This window comes from Chamaea fasciata, unplaced genomic scaffold (genome assembly GCF_029207755.1).
Source record: "Chamaea fasciata isolate MVZ Bird 193981 ecotype frontalis unplaced genomic scaffold, bChaFas1.0.hap1 SCAF_11, whole genome shotgun sequence".
Taxonomy (NCBI): Eukaryota; Metazoa; Chordata; class Aves; order Passeriformes; family Sylviidae; genus Chamaea; species Chamaea fasciata.
Window position 1 is genome coordinate 13,555,991 of NW_027094096.1, and position 18,558 is coordinate 13,574,548.

Sequence of the window (18,558 nt, forward strand, 5' to 3'; positions counted from 1 at the left end):
GAAAAGCATGGAAAAACTCATCTATAGTTGGTAGCCTGTAAGCCCTGCAGTGAGAGTTTTACATTAGGTACCCCACTGCCATGAGAACCTGGGGTTTGAAGGTGTGCTTGTATTCAGAATATGTGTAAACCAGATTTTTAGGTAACATGGAGGCAGAGAAGTGGGAGTTCCCTGGCTCATTTGATAGTTAGAAAAACAGCCTGGGGTGGTGAAAATGCAAGTTCAAGTTTCTAATCCAAGCCAGGTATGCTAGGGATGATTTCCACAAACTCCAAAAAGTGTCTGAACCAGTAAACTACCAGAAACTCTGTGAAACTTTTCATTATTTTGGGAATTGCAGGGTAGAAGGAAAATCAAGCAAGGTGACTGAGTCACAGATGAGTATCTTTTGCCTAGAGTCCAAGGAGGCACCAGGACAGAGTGAACATACCCGAACTCCATCCTTTAGCCTGGGCATTCTGGGCTGGTGTTCCACCAGGAACAATAAAAAATGTCAGTAAGGAGAAGAAAGGCAGCATACAGTTAAAAGCTGTGATGTCTTATGTGGCTCTGAAGAACCACCTGTGTGTCCTTCTAGGGTTTTTTTTTTGTTTGTTTGTTTTGGTTTGGTTTTTTTTGTCTCATAAAGGCAAGGGACACTCTCCAGGGCATTATTTGCATGCGTGGAGGTGACTCTGTACACAGCAGAGCACGACCTTGGACCCTCCTGCCACAGCAGCAGGCAACACTTGTAACATTTTAATGGGAAACTTCAGGAGAGGCAGGGGCACGAGGATGCCAGGCTCCTTGGAAAATCACATATAGATGGTGCACAAACTAAGCGTTCATGCCATTCAGCTCTGGCTGTGCTCTGAGTAATGTGACAGAATTTTGAGGGGCCTCTGTTTCCCATGATCAGAGAAACAGAGTGGTGAAAGTGGTGAAAATATTCAGAACTCCTCAACAGCCTGGAGAAGGCTGGCACTGTGCAAGATGGAGTCCAGGTTAAAAAAAAAAAAAAACAAAACCCAACATATTTTATGAGTAGATCTGGAAGCAAAACAGCTGACTGCCTCTCTCAGCCAGGCTTTTATATGTGGTCGTAGGGTATCTGGGAATCCATGAATCCACGCTGACATCTGCACACTTAGAATCATGATGCTGCAGGCCCTAAGTATATATTTAGACTGCATCTACAAACCTTGCAGAAAAACACTAAATCAGCAAAATGAAAAAAAAAACAAACAAAAATGAGACATAAAAATGAGCTGGCTACTCTAAAACACAGATACAGTAATTATTTCAGTCTTTTGCTTAGGGGTGTACCAACTGTTTACAATTTACTGTTTGGCAAGCTGGGTGTTCTCATTTCCCTCATGGTTCAGGAGTCAAAAACATATGCTACCTTTAGTAATGAACTCTTCCAAGATTTGAAACTATCCATATTCATGTCACAAGAAATGTTTACACAAGAGCAAAATGCTCCAACATCAAAATAAATCAGTAGCATCTCAGAGTTTATATTTCCATATGCTTCTTTGGCATAATAAAGCAGGCAAAGGGCTGCTGTTGTAAAATGGAGTTTAATTAAAAACAAAAGAAAAAAAAAACTTTATCTGAAATCATGGGCATCCAAAAATCATGCAGAATAATGCAAAGATTCAACATATTCTAAAGATTTATAATCTATCAATAGAAACAAGAAAATGCAATATAATCATATCCTCTACACACCTTGCATATTTTCCATATTATGTGCATAAATTATACATTCATTTTCATAATTATGGTAACATTCTAGTTTTCACATAAACTGCTATTACTCCTGGGTACCAGTAAGTTTACATCTACCAAGGCTACACGCTAATTACATTTTCTTTTTATAATGTTATCTATTTATCAAGTTTAGTTTCTTAATGGAAACTAATAGACTGAGTCTCTGAAGAAAAAAAAAATCAGAGGTAACATAATGTTTTGGGTATTTTTCAGTTTTTATGTTATTCAAGTTTAGAGGGCTTTGAGTGCTTGATTGGTGATTATGGTGTATGAAATAAGTTATAAAACCAATGTCCAGGACACGGTTGGGAAGGAGTTAATGATTTCCCTTTTGCTAGAGGAGGTCCACAGCTGCCTGAACTGAGTGCAGGGATTTTCAGGGTAGCCAGCTGTGGGGATTTAATTGATTCACCCACCAGTCTATAAAGGGGGGTACCACAGGGTGACTCTAAATCCTGCTGTGATTAAGGAAGGAGGAGGTAATTTAGGGTGGGTATTGTAGCCGTGAGAAGACCTAAGCAGGAATGATGAGATGGGTAAATACTTAATGTTATTTTCTTCTGAATATAATGTCAAGGGAAGAAATGAGGATTTGTTTGTTTGGTTGGTTTTTATTTTTTTACATGTACTTGAGAAAAAGAGTGCTCTTTCTATTTTTCTAAGACTTTATTTTTCTAACTGCTAATGGACCGCTGTAATACTCTTGCTTGGATCAAAAGTTAGGGCAGCAAGAAAGCTGGAATTGAAGGGACAGCAGTGGATGGAAGATGTGTCTCTGCCAATTGCAGCAGATGAAGATGAGTGGGTGGGTGGGTGTGGGCAGGAGTGAGGAATAATCCCACAGTGTGTGGGATGCTGGAGGAAATCTCCTTGTCTATATATATACAGGAGGGTGACATCTTAAGCAGTCTTGGTGTTCAGATCTGTAACATACCTGTTTGCTGTTCAGCTGACTGGAGTAGGATTGTTTACCTTTCCTGGACACTTGACTGCTTTTAACAACAGGTTTTATCAAGGCCTGGCTTATCCTCTGGGTGGGTTTCCCTTCTTTGTCTCTGAATTGGAGTATTGTCAGAAAACTGCAACTTGTTCTACAGAGAGAGCAGTGGTATTGTAACATCTTCTGTAAGAACCAGCTTTGACTCCACTTAGATTTGATCCTCAGCATGTTTTTTTTCTTACTCACCTGTAGTGAGAGGAAGTTTCCTTCCTTACCTCCCTCTGCCTTGAGGTTTCCCAGGTTTAAGCATGGTAATTAACCTGAGGAAGCAGGCTTTATTCAGGCCAAGAAATTCTACATAAATCTAAGACGTTAATACCTAGCAGCACCCTATTTTGAATATTACGTTTACTTGTAACATATTCTACTTCTAACATACTTTAGAAATAATTTATATATCTCAAGCACTATTTACATCCACTTTCTCTTGCTCTGGCAGTAACTCTGCTGTAGTTGAAATGTGAATCTAGACAGAGGATACCACAGTCTTCATTCAGCAGCGTCTACCTAAATAGCATGTTGTATCTGAAGAATAACAGTCAATGTTTATGTCTAGCACGTCATTCTAGCAATTATACACTGCCTAGATAGATAATAAGGGTCTCTGGGATGCAAAAGCCTAGAAAAGAGCCATGCGCCTCTCCTGCATGTTCTGCAAGGCATTCAGAGGTTGCTGAGATGTGCCACACTTCCATGGCTTCCAGTTAGCACATCCTTTCACATGGTAAGCATACTCCCAGATCTCATTGGAGTGAAGGCCTGGATGTGTGTGCATCTTCCCTGTGCAACACACATACACTCCAGGACTTTTCTAAGCATTGGTGTATAAAAGTTGGCTTTCATTGGTATTTTGAAACCTTTCACAAAGGGATTTTTGTAGAGTCCTGCATCTGTAGACACAATGTGTTGACTCAGGATATTGTCATGGTTGAAGTGTTCTCAGACCATTTTTCCCCTAAGATTTGAAAAGCTCACTTATCTTTTGCCCTCATTAAGGTCAGCTACTGCCTATGAAATACCTTATGTATTCAGAATGCTCAGTGAAGTGTTAATCATTGACACAGGAGATGTTCCAAGTGTTGTGAGTGCTGTATGTTAGCCAAAGTCTCATCGGCCCATGAAATCTGTTCCAGATCCTCTGGCTATAATTTATTGCTGGATTATCTTTTATTAATCCCTGATAGGGTGCTCTGCTGTTGTATGCAACAAGAAAGGAGATGGCACTTGCTCACTTAAGTGGCAAACAGAACACTGAGAAGTGATGTGCCTGTTGATGGCAGCCTACGTTTTTTTTATTGGTTGAGATTTTCAAAAGGTTACTGGCAGCACCTTATTCCACTGCAGTCTCCCAGGAATGTTTGAGGACACAATGTAAGCAGACTCACAATATCTCTCACAGCTCTTCAGCTTTTCCTCAAAGCCAAGGGATTGTTCACCTGCATTCAGTGTGTTTCTGAATGATCCCAGGAATAACCTGTTATAAAATTGAGAGAGCACCAGCCAGCCTTAAACTGTGTAAAACCCAATTTGGATCTAACATACAGGAATGGTTAAGATGAGCAGTCTTGTTCATGTGAGATTATCTCTAAACCGATTTATATTCAGTTTGCCTCCTGCTATTAAAATCTCAGTCACCCTTTGTGCTAATGCTTTTTCAAGACATAGCACTGCTCAGAAACATGAAGTGTGTCCTGAGTATTTTTTATAGTATTCAGAAATAATTTCATAAGAGCAACTGCAGTAGTTCAGACGAGGGCTTGTCTAACATTACTGTTTTTGTAACAGTGGCCAAAATTGGTTGTCAAGGGAAGATTATACAGCATGCTCAAGGCAAATGTGTAAAATCTGTCCACTGAGTATTTTTCTGGCTTCTAACTATTCTGGCTCAGGGACTTTAAGACCACTGTGGCTTGTCTGTTTACTAACTCTCTCCAGTTCTCTTTTCAAGTACTTATTAAGCCTGCCCTTGAACCCAGGAAAGTTTTGTTTCTGCCACATCATTTGGCAAGGATTGACATAATTTTGCTACATATGAATGAAGAAATGCTTGCTTGTTTTGAATTGGGATCAACTGGTTTCCTTTGGCCACCGTGTCCTGTACTGAAAAAAGGAAAGAGCAATTCATCTCTACGTCATGGTTGTTGTGGACCTTCATAATTTTTCCCCTAAGCCATCCCTTTTCCAGGACGAAAAGTCTTAGCTGACTGAGTCATGCCTTGTATAGAAACCATTCACCTTTATTGCTGTTCTCTGCATATTTTCCAGTTCTAAGACATTTTTCCAGGTGGAGGTCTTCTAATTAACCACAGTTTACAAAATGTAGGAGAAGCATGGATTTGTACAATGACAGAATAGATGACTTTATTTTTGTTTTCTCTTCCTTATGTGTGAATGACCTTAGTGTTACCAAGTACCTGAGTGATATTTTCATGGTACTGTCATAACCTCAAGACTTCCTCTCTGAGCGATGTTGACTACCTCAAAACCAATGCTTTTTAGACATAGAGCAAGCACTGTTTTTCCCAACAAATATTTTTTTACCTTAATCTGCATATTTGTAGTGCAGCACCCTCAGTTATTGGGTTTTTGTTCCTGAAATTGATATTCATTCTCCGACTTTCATTTTCAGCATATTTTGTGAGTTCTGTAGTTTCCATGATTGTCTTAAACTGTATATCAAACCCAGTTTTCACAAACAGAAAAAGTCCCCAAGTATCTTTCTGCTGTATACATTTAAACCTTTTTGATAAGTTTTGAAAAGAAGTATTGTACAGAAATAATTCAGTGGAAAAGAGTAGTTGGTGCTCAGGAGCTGGAACAGATTTTCTGTGAAAAGTGGCAGCATTTAAGAAAAATCAAGAGATAAGGTTATGAAGAAGCATTAGGAAGAGTGGTGTGAGAAGAGCACAGCCAGCAGGAGGTTTACTATGAGGAAAGAAGAGCTGACACACAGGAAGGACTGGTAGAGTGTGGTGCCTTGAAGTAAAGATGAAATACTAGAATACGATACAAAAGGTGAAAGGGAAGCCACTGAAGGAACTTGAAAGGGAATTTTTATGCTAAGAAATGGGGAAAGATGATGTAATACCTCTTGATTTCACCAGGAAGGAAACAGAATCAGGATAATTTTTCAGGTATTTTCCTAGTGTTCCAAAGCACAGACAAGAGTATAAAAATGCAGCACACTTAAGCAGTGCCTCATTGTGTGGGGCCCTTAAGAGCTACTGTGACAATAACTGCTGCTGAAAGGTTTGATGCTTGGCTTTGGCTGTGGAAATCTGAAGAGAACTGCAAAATGTCATCTTCTGGAAAACACAGAGATTTTAGAATGTCCTTCCAATAAGCTGGACACTGCTGGAGAGGGCAGAAAACATCTGACTGTTTTTGAGAGAGTAGTAGCAAGCTGTCATCTGTATTCCTCATGCTGATGGTAGATCAGAACCAGGACTCATCTTCACCACTCATAAAAAGAGCTCCGTGGAAGATGCTCTCTCTTCCTGTCTTTGCATTCCCCAGGACAGGCTTCCCTGATTTCAATCATCTTCTTTGTGATACTTGGCTCAAAGCCTGTATATGTGGACATTGTCTTAGCACTCATTCTCATTTGATGATTCCTGCTTATGCTTTTAGTTAGGAAATTTAAAGAGTATTTGAGATTCTCAGCTAGTGTACATTGATGTAGACCTGTAAGCTTGTCATCTTTATCATACCCGCATCTTGGTTCCTCTATTAGAGGAAGTGGGAATGATGAAACCACCTGCAAAATGCTTTGATGAAAAATGCTTGCAAGAAGTGAGTATTTTATTATTTTGACAACTTTTTCCAGCTGATAATATCCATGAACATTTCAGTATGTTTCACTTCACCTATTCCAAATGGGGAGAGATCTGGGGTATAAGGAAGGAAGAAGCAATTTATTACTAAATCTGGTCATTCCTCCTTAATAATGATATACAAAGGACTGGACTTTTTGACAAAGTATAACTGGAAAAAAGACATGTTTTCACCAGATGCATAGAATATAAACCAAGGATTGTTGGGATATTTGTCAAGAGATAATTTGGGATACTAAGCTTGTATTTAAGGTGCTTGCTTTTCACTTGAGGATTTTCTTTTCTCCCTGAGAGGAGTATAAAATACCTTTAGGGCCACCTAACTATTTTTAAAAGGATTTCAGACTATTAAGACTGTATTTGAATTATCAAGTTCATACTGCCTCAGGCTTAAATTTTATACCAGGTGGTGAGGAAGGAATCTATAGGAATATAATGCTTTCTATTTACATTTTGATTAAACTTTGGAAGAAAACATTTTTGTTAGGGAATAGTTTTAATTTTTTTGAAAAGTACAGAAGGGTTTTTTTACGGTGTTGTGTTAGAGCTCCCACTGAAATAGATTGATTTTATTGGCTATTCAGTACTCTAAAAATCAAATTGCTTTATTCTGATCTTCTGTAATCTCACTTCTAGAAACGGAACAGAGAAATTACTAGAGCTTTACATTTAAGATAAAACACCAACAGATAAAGTGCATGAATAATTGTGAATGTGCCGAAAAGCGAATCAAGCTGAGGATTGAGAGTATTTCATAAAATATTGAAAGCCTGCAACTCATGCATGCTGCATAACAACGTATGTAGTGACTGGCACCTCAGACCAAAGTGTTTATATATTTGGCTGCCTTTAAAAAGCATATGAGGCATTAAGTCTTAACCTTATCACAGTTATTTTAATGATGATGTTTTTATGTTTAATTTAACTGTAAATCATGTTAGTGGAGTTTTGACTGCTATGTCAGAGAGCTTAAAAACTGAGCTCAAGTTATTTCAAAAGCTAAGAATTTTTCTAGCCTGTGATGTTTAGTCAATATGATCCACTCAAGTGTGGAGCTGTCAGAGGACACCAGTCGATGGTGCTTAATCTGCTCAGTTTTGAAGGGAGGTCGGACTCTGAGTATGAAGTTAAATTTTTGATCTTTCTCTGTTACTGTTAAATAGCCAATTTATGGATTTGTTAAGGGCATTAAGGGAGTCACAATGGCTTACAAAACACTGTGCCATGCCATAGTACGTTTTCTAGTCAGATTTCCATGGAGTGTTTACTTTTGCTGTATGGGAAATTATTGTTTCAGTTTAGTTTATTCACTCTGGTGCCTCATACAGTGCTGGGTAAATACTTCAAAAACCACATTGGCAAATGTTGGTTCAGATGAATCTTGCACACCCATGTAAGCAATCATGAGGCTTTCTGTTTGCTTTCTTTTCCACAGGCATTCACACATTCAGTTTCTGTGTAGTCCAAGAAATACAAATTTAGAATGACTCTAGTTTTTGCTGAAGGATTCTTGTAGATCCAAAGTCACCCTCTGCCTTCCTGTCTCTGCTCATGTGCTCTTGATCATGTGCAAAAGATCACCTCCCTGTCCTATTCTCCACACAAATTAAAAATAAAAATCTTCCTGGGGAGCCCTGAAGAGTTTATGGTCAAGGCAATGACCAGACTGAGGTGAACCTCTGGTAATGCTGTTTTCTCTCAGCACTTTCTCAACATGCAAATCACACACTTTCAACACGCATTTTTTTTTCCTCATCATGAATATGCAAGTCTGTGCACCAGGCTGTGAAATAAGATCATGTGTAGGACATTGGTGTTGTTGCTTGTGCAGGAAAAGCCTTTTTAGATGATTTGGGAATGTTTTTTATGTGGGAAAGGTTCAGATTTAAATCAGTTTCCCTGACATGCCATTCATACAATGTTCCAGGAGAAACTGAAGCAAAACCATCATGGCATCTTAAAGGAAAACAAGAAAAGTATGTTCCTTATCTTTTTGTAAAAATTGTCTGAACGGCCTTGCATTTAAGAATAAATGAGTCAAGAAATGCAATGAGCCTAGCTTTGGGTTTTTTTGCTTGCTTGTTTGGTTTGTTTCCTTCACCCAACCTGTTCTGAGCCTTTTGAAAACTGACAGCTCTGAACTCCAAGCTATGGGACAGCAAAACTTCCCATAACATATTCAAATTCAATTTGATTTTTCATCAAATCTTAGTGTGCTTGCTGAAAATTTGGTCTGGAAAATATTTTTACTGAGTTGGGGCAAGCGGTATTTTCACCAGTGAAAGCCACCGGTTTATGGAGCCTACAAGGACCTCTACCTGCAGCAAACCTTTTGCAAAGGCATATAAGCTTAATTAACCATCCAACCCATTATCATAGTTAAAGTTACACATGGATGGGTTCAATGGTGGTGGACTGTGCATAAATACAGTGTCTGAAAAATTCTTGCTTCTACCACACTTCGACATAGAAGAGTTTTTACCTGAAAGTAAATGAAATTTTTGTTTTCATTTTGATTCATGAAAGTACTTGCAAGATTTTAAAATGAAACTTGAAATTGCTGCAAGTCGACCTCTTTCCTGGCCCTGTAACAGTCTTTATTTTTCATTCTTATAAGTTACATGATATCGTCTAGGAAAAAATTACACGTGATCTTAATCTCTAGGCATTTTTTTTTACAGGGAGAAACCAGTAGAACATTTACAGTAATTAACATATTTTCTGTCTTCTCATTTTGTTAATGATATCTCTTTGAAGGCTGTGCAATAATTACTGCCTACAGAGGTATGTACTCTGAAATAAATTAATGACCAGTGACCAATAATGATTATATATGTAATCATCCATTGTGGAATATAGGCTAAAATAGATACTAGGAACAGTGTTGGATGCAAAAATAAACTGCATTGTTAAGCACTGCTAAAATTATTTTAGAAACCAATCAGAAAAATATAGAGTAACTTAATTTCTAATCACATGCTAATTTTACTATATTTCCACTTTTTATTTCTAAAACATTTCCTCAACAGACTGATACAATAATAAGTAAAAAAGCTAATCCTATGCCAGCTATGTATTTTTGGTGAAACCTATTTTAGAAATATGGGTTTATTGTTAAATGTTCTTGTTTGACAGATGAAATTTCAAACCAGAATTAGAACTTAAATTTAATTTCATATAAGCATGAGTTTGAAAATCTCTACCTCTAACTTCTTTTTTGGCAATTTCACTTGTTAAAAAATATTGCAGATGAAAAAAATCTCCTGCTGCGCCTGTTCAATTTTGAACTGATATTTGCATACAGAATTAAATGATTTAAAGGTGCAGAGTCTCCAATAGACTAATATTCTCTTGCCATTCAAAGAAAGCACAAAACATACACCTGAAGTTTCTTAAAAATTAACATTCAGTAAAGCAAGATCTTGCCTTTTGTTTAAGGCAGTGATTTATTTTTAAAATATAGTTTAAAAAAATCCACTGCCAATTCTTTAAAAACTACACTGATTGAGAGCACGATTCTTTTCCAAGCAGCGTAGTTTAGAAGCCTTGTTGAAATCCAATAATTTGGTTGTTCAGCAGTCGGAAATAGACATCTTAAACATCTTAAATATTTGACCTTTTGGCCTTGCAAAGCACATTTTTGCTTTAGCAAACCTTAATATGCCCAGGATGGTTTGGATTAACATCTGAAGTGTCCTTACCTGTCTTTAGGCATCTTGGGTTAAAGAAATACAGCTTTAGAAAATAAGCTCACCTGGAGGAGTTCTGTACTTTGCACCATACAGCAATAGCCAGCGTAAAAGTGGCCCTTCTCTTAAATCTTCAGTGTTCTCATCTTTGAAACTGTGAATTTTGGAGTTACGTGTGAAAGAAGAGATGAATACCCATTGAATTTTGACCCGAGACCTTTATGTTCTTAAATTTACTCAAACTGATGGATTTAGCTGCATTTGGAATACCAGTTAAGATACACTATCCCACAGTGGGTTAGATTCTGATTTTTCTTCCCAAATTAATGCCAGCATAAATAGAAAACATGCACTGCAAGTGAGCAATATGGGAGAGGGGGACTCTATAAAATCCAAATGTGTGTATAAACAGCCACAAGTACATTATCTGAAAGTGCTTATGTCATCTTACACCAGCAGAAAACTCAGCCCCTTTACGTTTGATTCCTAAATCTCACCTTACATCAGATGTTCAAAGGTTCAGATGAATAAGATATGTCTCTGTGCAGTGTGTTTCAAATTAAAAGCTAGTGGAAAGCATGTCTCTCGATTTCTGGATGACAGTCTTGGAAAATGTGTATCAACTGGCAGCTGCTCTCTTCCTATTTGCCTCCACCCTCACCTAGAATCCAGCATCCAGCAATGTCAGAGCTGATACACTCGACAAAACCAGTAACCTCTCTGTGCTGCTTCTTCCCTGGTTTGTTCTGGGTGCTGAGAGGTGGCTTTGAAAGGGCAGCATGTACAGGGCAGAAATATTTCTTGAGGGTATGGGAGGTTGTTCTCTCGTTTGAAGGAAACCAAGGCTTCCAACTGATTTTAATTTTACTTTTAATGTTCATGGGAACCAGTCTTACATGCCTGACTGAATTCAGAGTTTGGATTTTTGGCAGGTTTTTATTTGAGCCCAGCTTGGCTGTTTTTCAAAATGTCCAGATTGCTCACATTAAATCTGAATAAGCACTACCCACTAGTTTAATCAGAGTCATCTGGTATACCTCTAATTAGTGTTAGTTAAAGTTGAAATTCTTAATAACACAAAATGCAGCATTTTTGGGATGTGTTTTGTAAACTCGTAATTGTAAAAACTGTGGGGGAGAAAAAAATCTTTTGTAATATTATTCAAAAATTGGAATACATGAGTTATGATGACAATAACAAATGGTAACAAAATAAGGCTAAGTTCCCAAAAAATACCATCTTTATCCATTTAGGCATGCATACACATATGCAATATTTTTGATACAAATGCATTTATGAACTTCAGTTGTTGTTCCTGCTAATACAGCAATTGCCTGTAACTGTACATTGTGCACAAATCAGTAAAAGATGTACACATCTGGGAGTATTTCAGCAATTAAATAAGCATGTGACACTGTGGGTTTAGATGTCAATTGTTTCCTGGTCTTAACCCATTGCAATAAATGATATGTAAACGAAGTGTTATTAAAGTATCTTTCTGTTTGAATTCAATCTATGTTCTGCCTTAGCCAGGAACAAACTATTACTGTGTTTTTGTAGGTTGTCAAAAATGAAGCTTGAAAATTATCATACTTGTGCAGTTATTGGCTCCTAAAGGATCAAGACCCCCTACAAATCCATTTTTTTTGTATTATGATCTATACCTATGTGGTGCTTGTTTATGTGGAATTCTTCCCTGGATTCTTGCCTTTGAAGATGCTTTAACTTTTATTATGTCAAGACATAGACCAATTAAAACAACAAGCCCTACAGTTTGATTGTTTTATTAAAGTGTTCCCCAAATCAGTAATGCTAGATTTGACTTTGATTTTTCAGGTGTCTCTTCTAAATCCTAGAGAACTGGTGAACCACACTCTTATTCTGTAGATGAGCTATTGTTTTTACATTTGTAATGTAACAATAGTGCAAAAAGCATCTGTTTTTTCAGATTTATGTCTTCAGATGTTCTTGTTTCTCAATCATACTTCAATTGATACTCTGGACATAAAAATATAATTTATATTCTTTTATTCTTTTTGGACATATTTCAGCTTCACTGTTCATAGATTCAATGGATTGTGATTACAGAGGTTTTTTTTTTTTTTTTTTTTTTTCAAGGGCATCTGTTCTTAGCCACAGCTGAGGATGGGGCCCACTGAGCTGACTGGAAGGATCCACCTAGAATTTGTTGAATTAAGTCCTTGCACCTGGATATAATTGTCATGCTGCTGTGCTGGGGTTTTCTTAAGCTACTGGTAAAACAAATTAGCTCAATTTAAAGTGGCATCCAGTAGGGAAGCAACAACTCACCTCATATAATGTTTTTCAAATAATTATTTTTCTATTGCCAGTTTTGCTTCATGAATATTTTCCTAAAGGCAGGATGAATTGTTAGATATTTTTTTTAAATAGTTAATCATGAGAAGCAAAAAAAGCATTCTATTCTGTGTATCTGCCAAGTTAGAAGTACTAGAGCACTATGCGATTATTGATTTTGTGTGACTGTCTCTTAAATAAATATGTGTATAAATAATATATAAATATACATGAAAAGGAAGGCAACAGCAGATAAAATGCATTTAAAAATGCAGTATCACAACACCACCTTTACCCTTTCAAAACCTCCAAAGCCGTCTCTGCACACACACTTCATGTACTTTTTGCCAGATTTAGCACTATAATGGCATAACCACTTCTACATTTGGGAAAGATTTATGCAAGTTTGTTTTTCTGTTGAACAGTAGACAAAAGTAGCCGTTTATGTCTGACATGGGAATTTGTATAAATACCATGGGATCTCATTTCCTTATGTATTTTAGAGCTGTTTGAACTTGGCAACAACATTCACAAGCTTCCTGGAAGGTCCACAAAGGTTCATCACCTCAGTTGGACTTTCAGTGGCAGGCCTTCACATGAATCCCTGGAATGTGTGCATCTGTGTTAGCTTCAGCTTTTCATAATATTCCCCAAATGTAAACTCTGGGGCAAAACAATGAAAAATCACCTCTGCAGCTGAACATTTCAGAATGACTTCAGAAGTGGAAGAAATAATACCTTTACTGGTGCTCTTAATAGTGCTGGTATTTTATTGGTAGGCGATGTGCTAATCTGGAGAAGAGAGGGGTATGTTCACTAAGCATGGAGGATGCTTTTGGATGTTCACTAAGTGTGGAGGATGCTTTTTTTGGATGTGCCTCTGGAAAAAAGCCCGAGCTGTAGCTGTGACCGAAGATGCTACTCTTTTGACCTGGTCATGTAACTGTGGCTACCAACTTAAATTACTAAGATGCTTCTCAGCTGGGTAAAAAATAACATGGACTGAAGATACTTTTTGTTTTTTAAATTTTAAAGTAAATTTAAGAATATAAAAGGAGTCGTGGTCATCCTCTTGGTTACTGTGGCAGAAATACAGATACACATAGTATTATTAAACCGTCCTCTAAGCTAGCGTCTCTTTTAATATTGGTAGACTCAAATGCACCAGGAATGTGAATTAGGAAAGCAGTTCTTTTCTAAAGGATGGCAAAATGTCCAGAGATCAAAAGTTAAATGTAGAAGCTGCTGCCAGTCTTTCAGCTGTGCTGTGAATCTCAGATTTTGGAGGGTGTATGTGTACAGTGGCAGGGGCAAGCAGGGACACTTCTGCAGCTCTCAAGAACAGTTTAACTCAGGCAAGCATCAGCTTAAGGTGATCTGTGTGTGTCACCAGCCCTGTTACCTGCGGGGCTGTTGTGTGGCCCCGAGGCCAGTGGGGAGGCACTAAATGCAAACTGTCCTGCATGAAGGCAACTTTCAAACAGCAGCTGAGTCTGAATTCAAGACAGTTCAAGGGTGGAGTGCAGGTGGTTGTTTTTAAATCCCCTCTTTTATTAAAAAAATAATTTGTTTTTTAAAAAGTTGCCAAGTCCAACTCTTGCTTGCAATGCAGCCTGTTTTGTCCAATCCAGCAGTGTAACAGGCACTCTTCCATGGCATGGATTTGCCATCACTGCTCTAGCTTTAGGCCCTGCACAGACCTGGGGTGCAGAAAATGCACAAAGCAAAAGGGGCCAGCATATAAAATAACACTGAGTTATTTCCCCTCTTTTGTGGAAGAGCAGGACATGGGAGAGAGCTACCATACCCAAACCCATTGTGCAGGTGCACTCCTAGAGCAAAGTTTTTCTTCCAACTGCCACAGCCCTGAATCAATGCATACGAGCAGGCAAGCAAGTTGCTTTCATATAATATTCCTTTTTATACGTTCATTTTTCATGAGTTTCAGGGGAAAGAAAAAACCTTCAGTCTTCCCTCAGAGAAGAGGTTGTAACAGCTGTGGCTGGTGTAAAAGTTGCCTCGAATCCTTTCTGTGCTCCCTCTCCTGTTCTGGCTTCCAGGGAGGAGAAAGTAGGAGGAACCAGTAATGAACTGAGTTTAGTATTTTTTTTTCCTTACGTGATGATAATCCTAGGACTACACTTAGAGAGAAACTTCCAGTGAGAAAATTAAGCTAAACTGAAAAGCATAACAAAACCCAAATGATCTAGACTGCAAGAATTCCTCCAGTGTTTTGTTCTTTAATGCTTATTAATAGAAACAATACCAAAGCCTTTTCATTATAGCGTGGATTTTTGTTTAGCAAACTCCATGTCACATCTTCTAATTTAATTATTGAGCTCACAATGTGGATAAATGTACAGACATGACTAATAGCATTCTCTTATAATTTCATTACAGAGTAATGGATGTGGTTTTTTAAAACTGATTTTTTTTCTTCTGTTACAGAATGTTTGTAATATGAATGAACTCTTACATCCTGCCTTCTTTTTCTCTTTACCCTCTTTTCATTTCTTTCTAGATTTGATTCATAGAAAAATGCGAGTAATGGCTGCTACTGATTCGGGTCATCTGCATGCAATTCAAAAGAAAAAGGTGATTTAAAAAAAAAATTGCCTGGCAAGTAACTGGGAAAGGTATAGAAAAAAGTGGATTTGTGCATAAACCAGGAAACTTCAGGTGAAAGAAGGGACCTTTTTATCATTGTAGAAAGAATCCATCTTCAATAATTAACAGTCAGACTATCCTCACACTGTTTCCTCATGACATCTGAGAACTGCTGCACTTCTTGAACCAATAGCTGCTATACAGCAACCAGCATCAATCCTGAATGAAAAAATTGTCCCAACTGCTGGTGAATGGCACTCAGTGGGTTCCCCATTGAACTGTGCTGCAAAACAATGATGCACATTGGTAAATCACCGTGTGTGCCTTTCAGTTCTTATGCATATCCCATACTGGACAGCTTCCATTCACTCTGGCACCCACTGCAAACAAATGTAAGTATGCATCAGAGATGAAAGTGAAAATGCATATGTTAAATCCCAAATGGAAGCAGAAGAGTGTAATATATACATAGTTGCTTAGCAACAAACATGTTTTGGCCACAGGAATGGTGACATCAGTCAGAGGAGCGAGAGGGAAGCTGCTCTGCCCTCCTTGTCTCTCTCCCTAGAAGCTTGAGAAAGGCCTTTTCTTATTTCTTCCAGAGCAGAAGAGCGCGGGCTATTGTAGACGTTTGTTTATGCTATTAATGCCACAGGCTGTAGGACAATCGGACTGGGAGCAGGGAAATCTGTTTTCCCTCTGGATATCTGCTGCAATGGCGCGGGCCCTCCTGTGCAGGCAGGTACTTCCATCCTTGCTGCATGACTCCTGCAGAGCCCCTCCTGACCAAAACACTCCCAGAGGAGAAATGAGATCTGAAAATACAAACTGCCACAGATGAAAAAGATTTTTTGCATCACTCACTCTGTCTTTGACCCTATCATGTCTTTCATGCTCCTATCACGGGTCTCTATTGTGACCCTTTCAAGCTCCTAGAAGCTTTTATTTTACTGATATTTCACATTCATTGGGCTCTGTGCCTTTTCAGGAAAGCAAGAAATGTTGATTTCAGTAAATCACGCTGTCCATGGCTAGGAGACAGGTGTTTATAAATTCCTCTCATTTCAGATGGCTTGAATACCTCTTGTCTCTTTTCCTCCCTTCCTGCACTGTCCTGCCCTCTTCAATGGGAGGCAAAGGAGGCAGCTGGTGAATCTGGTTCCAGTAACATGCACTCCTCCATGCAAGTAGCTCCTACAGACACAAGTGAAGCTCACACACACTGTCCCTCATGCTTTCAGCAGCCTGCGTGCTCCACTGGCTCACAGCACCTTGCATGTATACAGAAATTTGCATCTCAGGGTTCAAATCCATCTGCTGCTTTGGAGTGCTGCAGACACATCCCTGTGTACACTATTATTGAGTTTTTCCTTTCAATTCAAGGTAATTAATATGTTTGTTGGATCCGCAGTGGGGGAAAGAACATATCAGGCATGTACTTCTCTTTGCAAAGAAGGCTTTCACGACCATGTGAGAGATGAGTAGGAATGCAAGATATACTCAAGTGAAATTTGAAATAATGGATGAAAGCAGGCTTAAAGGACAATTATGGTAAAGCAATGTATTTATTTCCATTCATGGAGCTTCTATGTAGGTAGTTTTGTTTGCTCTCATTTTCAATGAATTCATAGAGCCCCTTTTTTCACACACTGGCACATAACAAACTGACAAGGTATAACCAATAACACACCACTTGCTATCAGATATGTTTTGGGACAAAAGTGTGCCATTCTGAAAATTTGGCAGAACCTGAGACAAGGTATGGTGGTGCCTCTGACCAGAAAGGCAAATGAGGTCATTCTGTCCAGGTGGATCAAAACAGGAGGAAAAGACAAAAGACTGAAAAACAGGAAAAAGTGTGTCATTGATTCTTTCCGAAGAACTGGAATATTTTCTTCTCTTGAAAGAAAAAGCACCCGGAAGTATACAGCTGATGTCCTCAGTAAACAGGTGAGGTGAATTCTTGTCTTCATTTTCCATCTGTGACTTTAAGCAGTTCTCCTAGCATGGCTTTCAGTCTCAGTGGCTGTCCTGAGTGATCCTACAGCAATTAAGCCAACACATGGAACAGAAGTTCATGGCTGCCTCCTCAGTTTCACCACAGGTGAAAATGGGCTCCCATATGTAAATTTTGTGAAGTTGGCGGCTTGAGCAATGAACTAAAATTGGTTGCCTGAAGTTCCCCCAAAGAAACTCTCCTACCATGCTACTGCACTTTTCCCCCGTATGTAAACTCTTATTTTTTAATTTGTGAAATGAATTACTATATAGCTGAAAGATAATTAAACTAGAAACCAAAAGAGATGTTTTAGAGGCCTGTTAGATTGCTGGTATTTTAAATCTGAATAATAAAATTTTTTAGTGATTATTGTTGTCATTGAGTAACACGAGATTTTACAATTCACATTAATTATTGAACTCTAATTTATTTCCCAATATATACATTTTAGTTTATATCTCTGTGACTCCATTCTTTAAACATAGGCTCAATTTGTTGTCGAATGTTGGCTTTCTTAGAGCTACAGTTTATAATTTTCCTAATGGGATCATTTTCTTATAGTTTACCACATAGATGGGCAGGTAGTTTCCTTTTTAAACAGACATATTTTGTTAAGGAAAGATTACGATTCTATGCATGATTTTAGTAGTGTTGTGAAGCTCTAATCAAGAGTCTGTAAAACATATTGAAAGTTATTAACAAGTTTACATCTCTAAGAGTAAAGTTCGAGTTTGAAGAGTAATAGTAAGAGAAAAAATGGCATGGAACCGTGAAAGTTCAGAGTATGAGTCAGCTTTCATGAGGCAGTGACACTTTCATGTCATTTGGATTCATGGGGATATTCTTAGCAGCTCTACTGGTCCAGTGACATGATTGGGGAACTTGGCTTTAAGCAAGACTTCTGAGACTGTTTCACTGTGCACACAGGCCTCATCAAGAATTATTAAATGACTTATAGGAAAAATTGCAAATACCTCAAACCCTGTTTAACCTCTCCCTCTCTTGATAACTCTTGACAAATTCATAAAAAAAACTAAGAAAGCATAGTTTTGATGAAACTTTCTAAAAGATGGGTATTTTTTTGCTTGGAAAAATTTATTTGGAGATCAGTTATTAATGAGAGATTGTTCAAATGGAAATCTGTACCAAGCAGGATCCTGAGCTGTGATCTGCACTCACTGATTAGTGTCAGTAGGGACCTGGGTGCAAGAACCGATTGTACTCATTACAGCCACAAAGAATGTGAGCCTGGGAAAACTGCAGGTATGTTGGAGAGTGGAACTGGAAATCAGATTGGAGAAGTGATTAGAAAAAATATTATTCATTGTGGAGAGAAAATAAAAGTACTTACTGTATATA

At 38.1% G+C, this 18,558-nt stretch overlaps 1 long non-coding RNA gene across 1 annotated transcript; it reads left to right on the plus strand.

The window, feature by feature from the left end:
* Positions 1-2,215: 2,215 nt before the first annotated feature.
* Positions 2,216-17,630, plus strand: LOC136295329 (uncharacterized). The gene is made up of 3 exons (XR_010722641.1): positions 2,216-2,291; positions 12,396-12,532; positions 15,115-17,630. It is a non-coding gene; the product is annotated as an uncharacterized lncRNA (long non-coding RNA).
* The last annotated feature ends 928 nt before the right edge of the window (positions 17,631-18,558 follow it).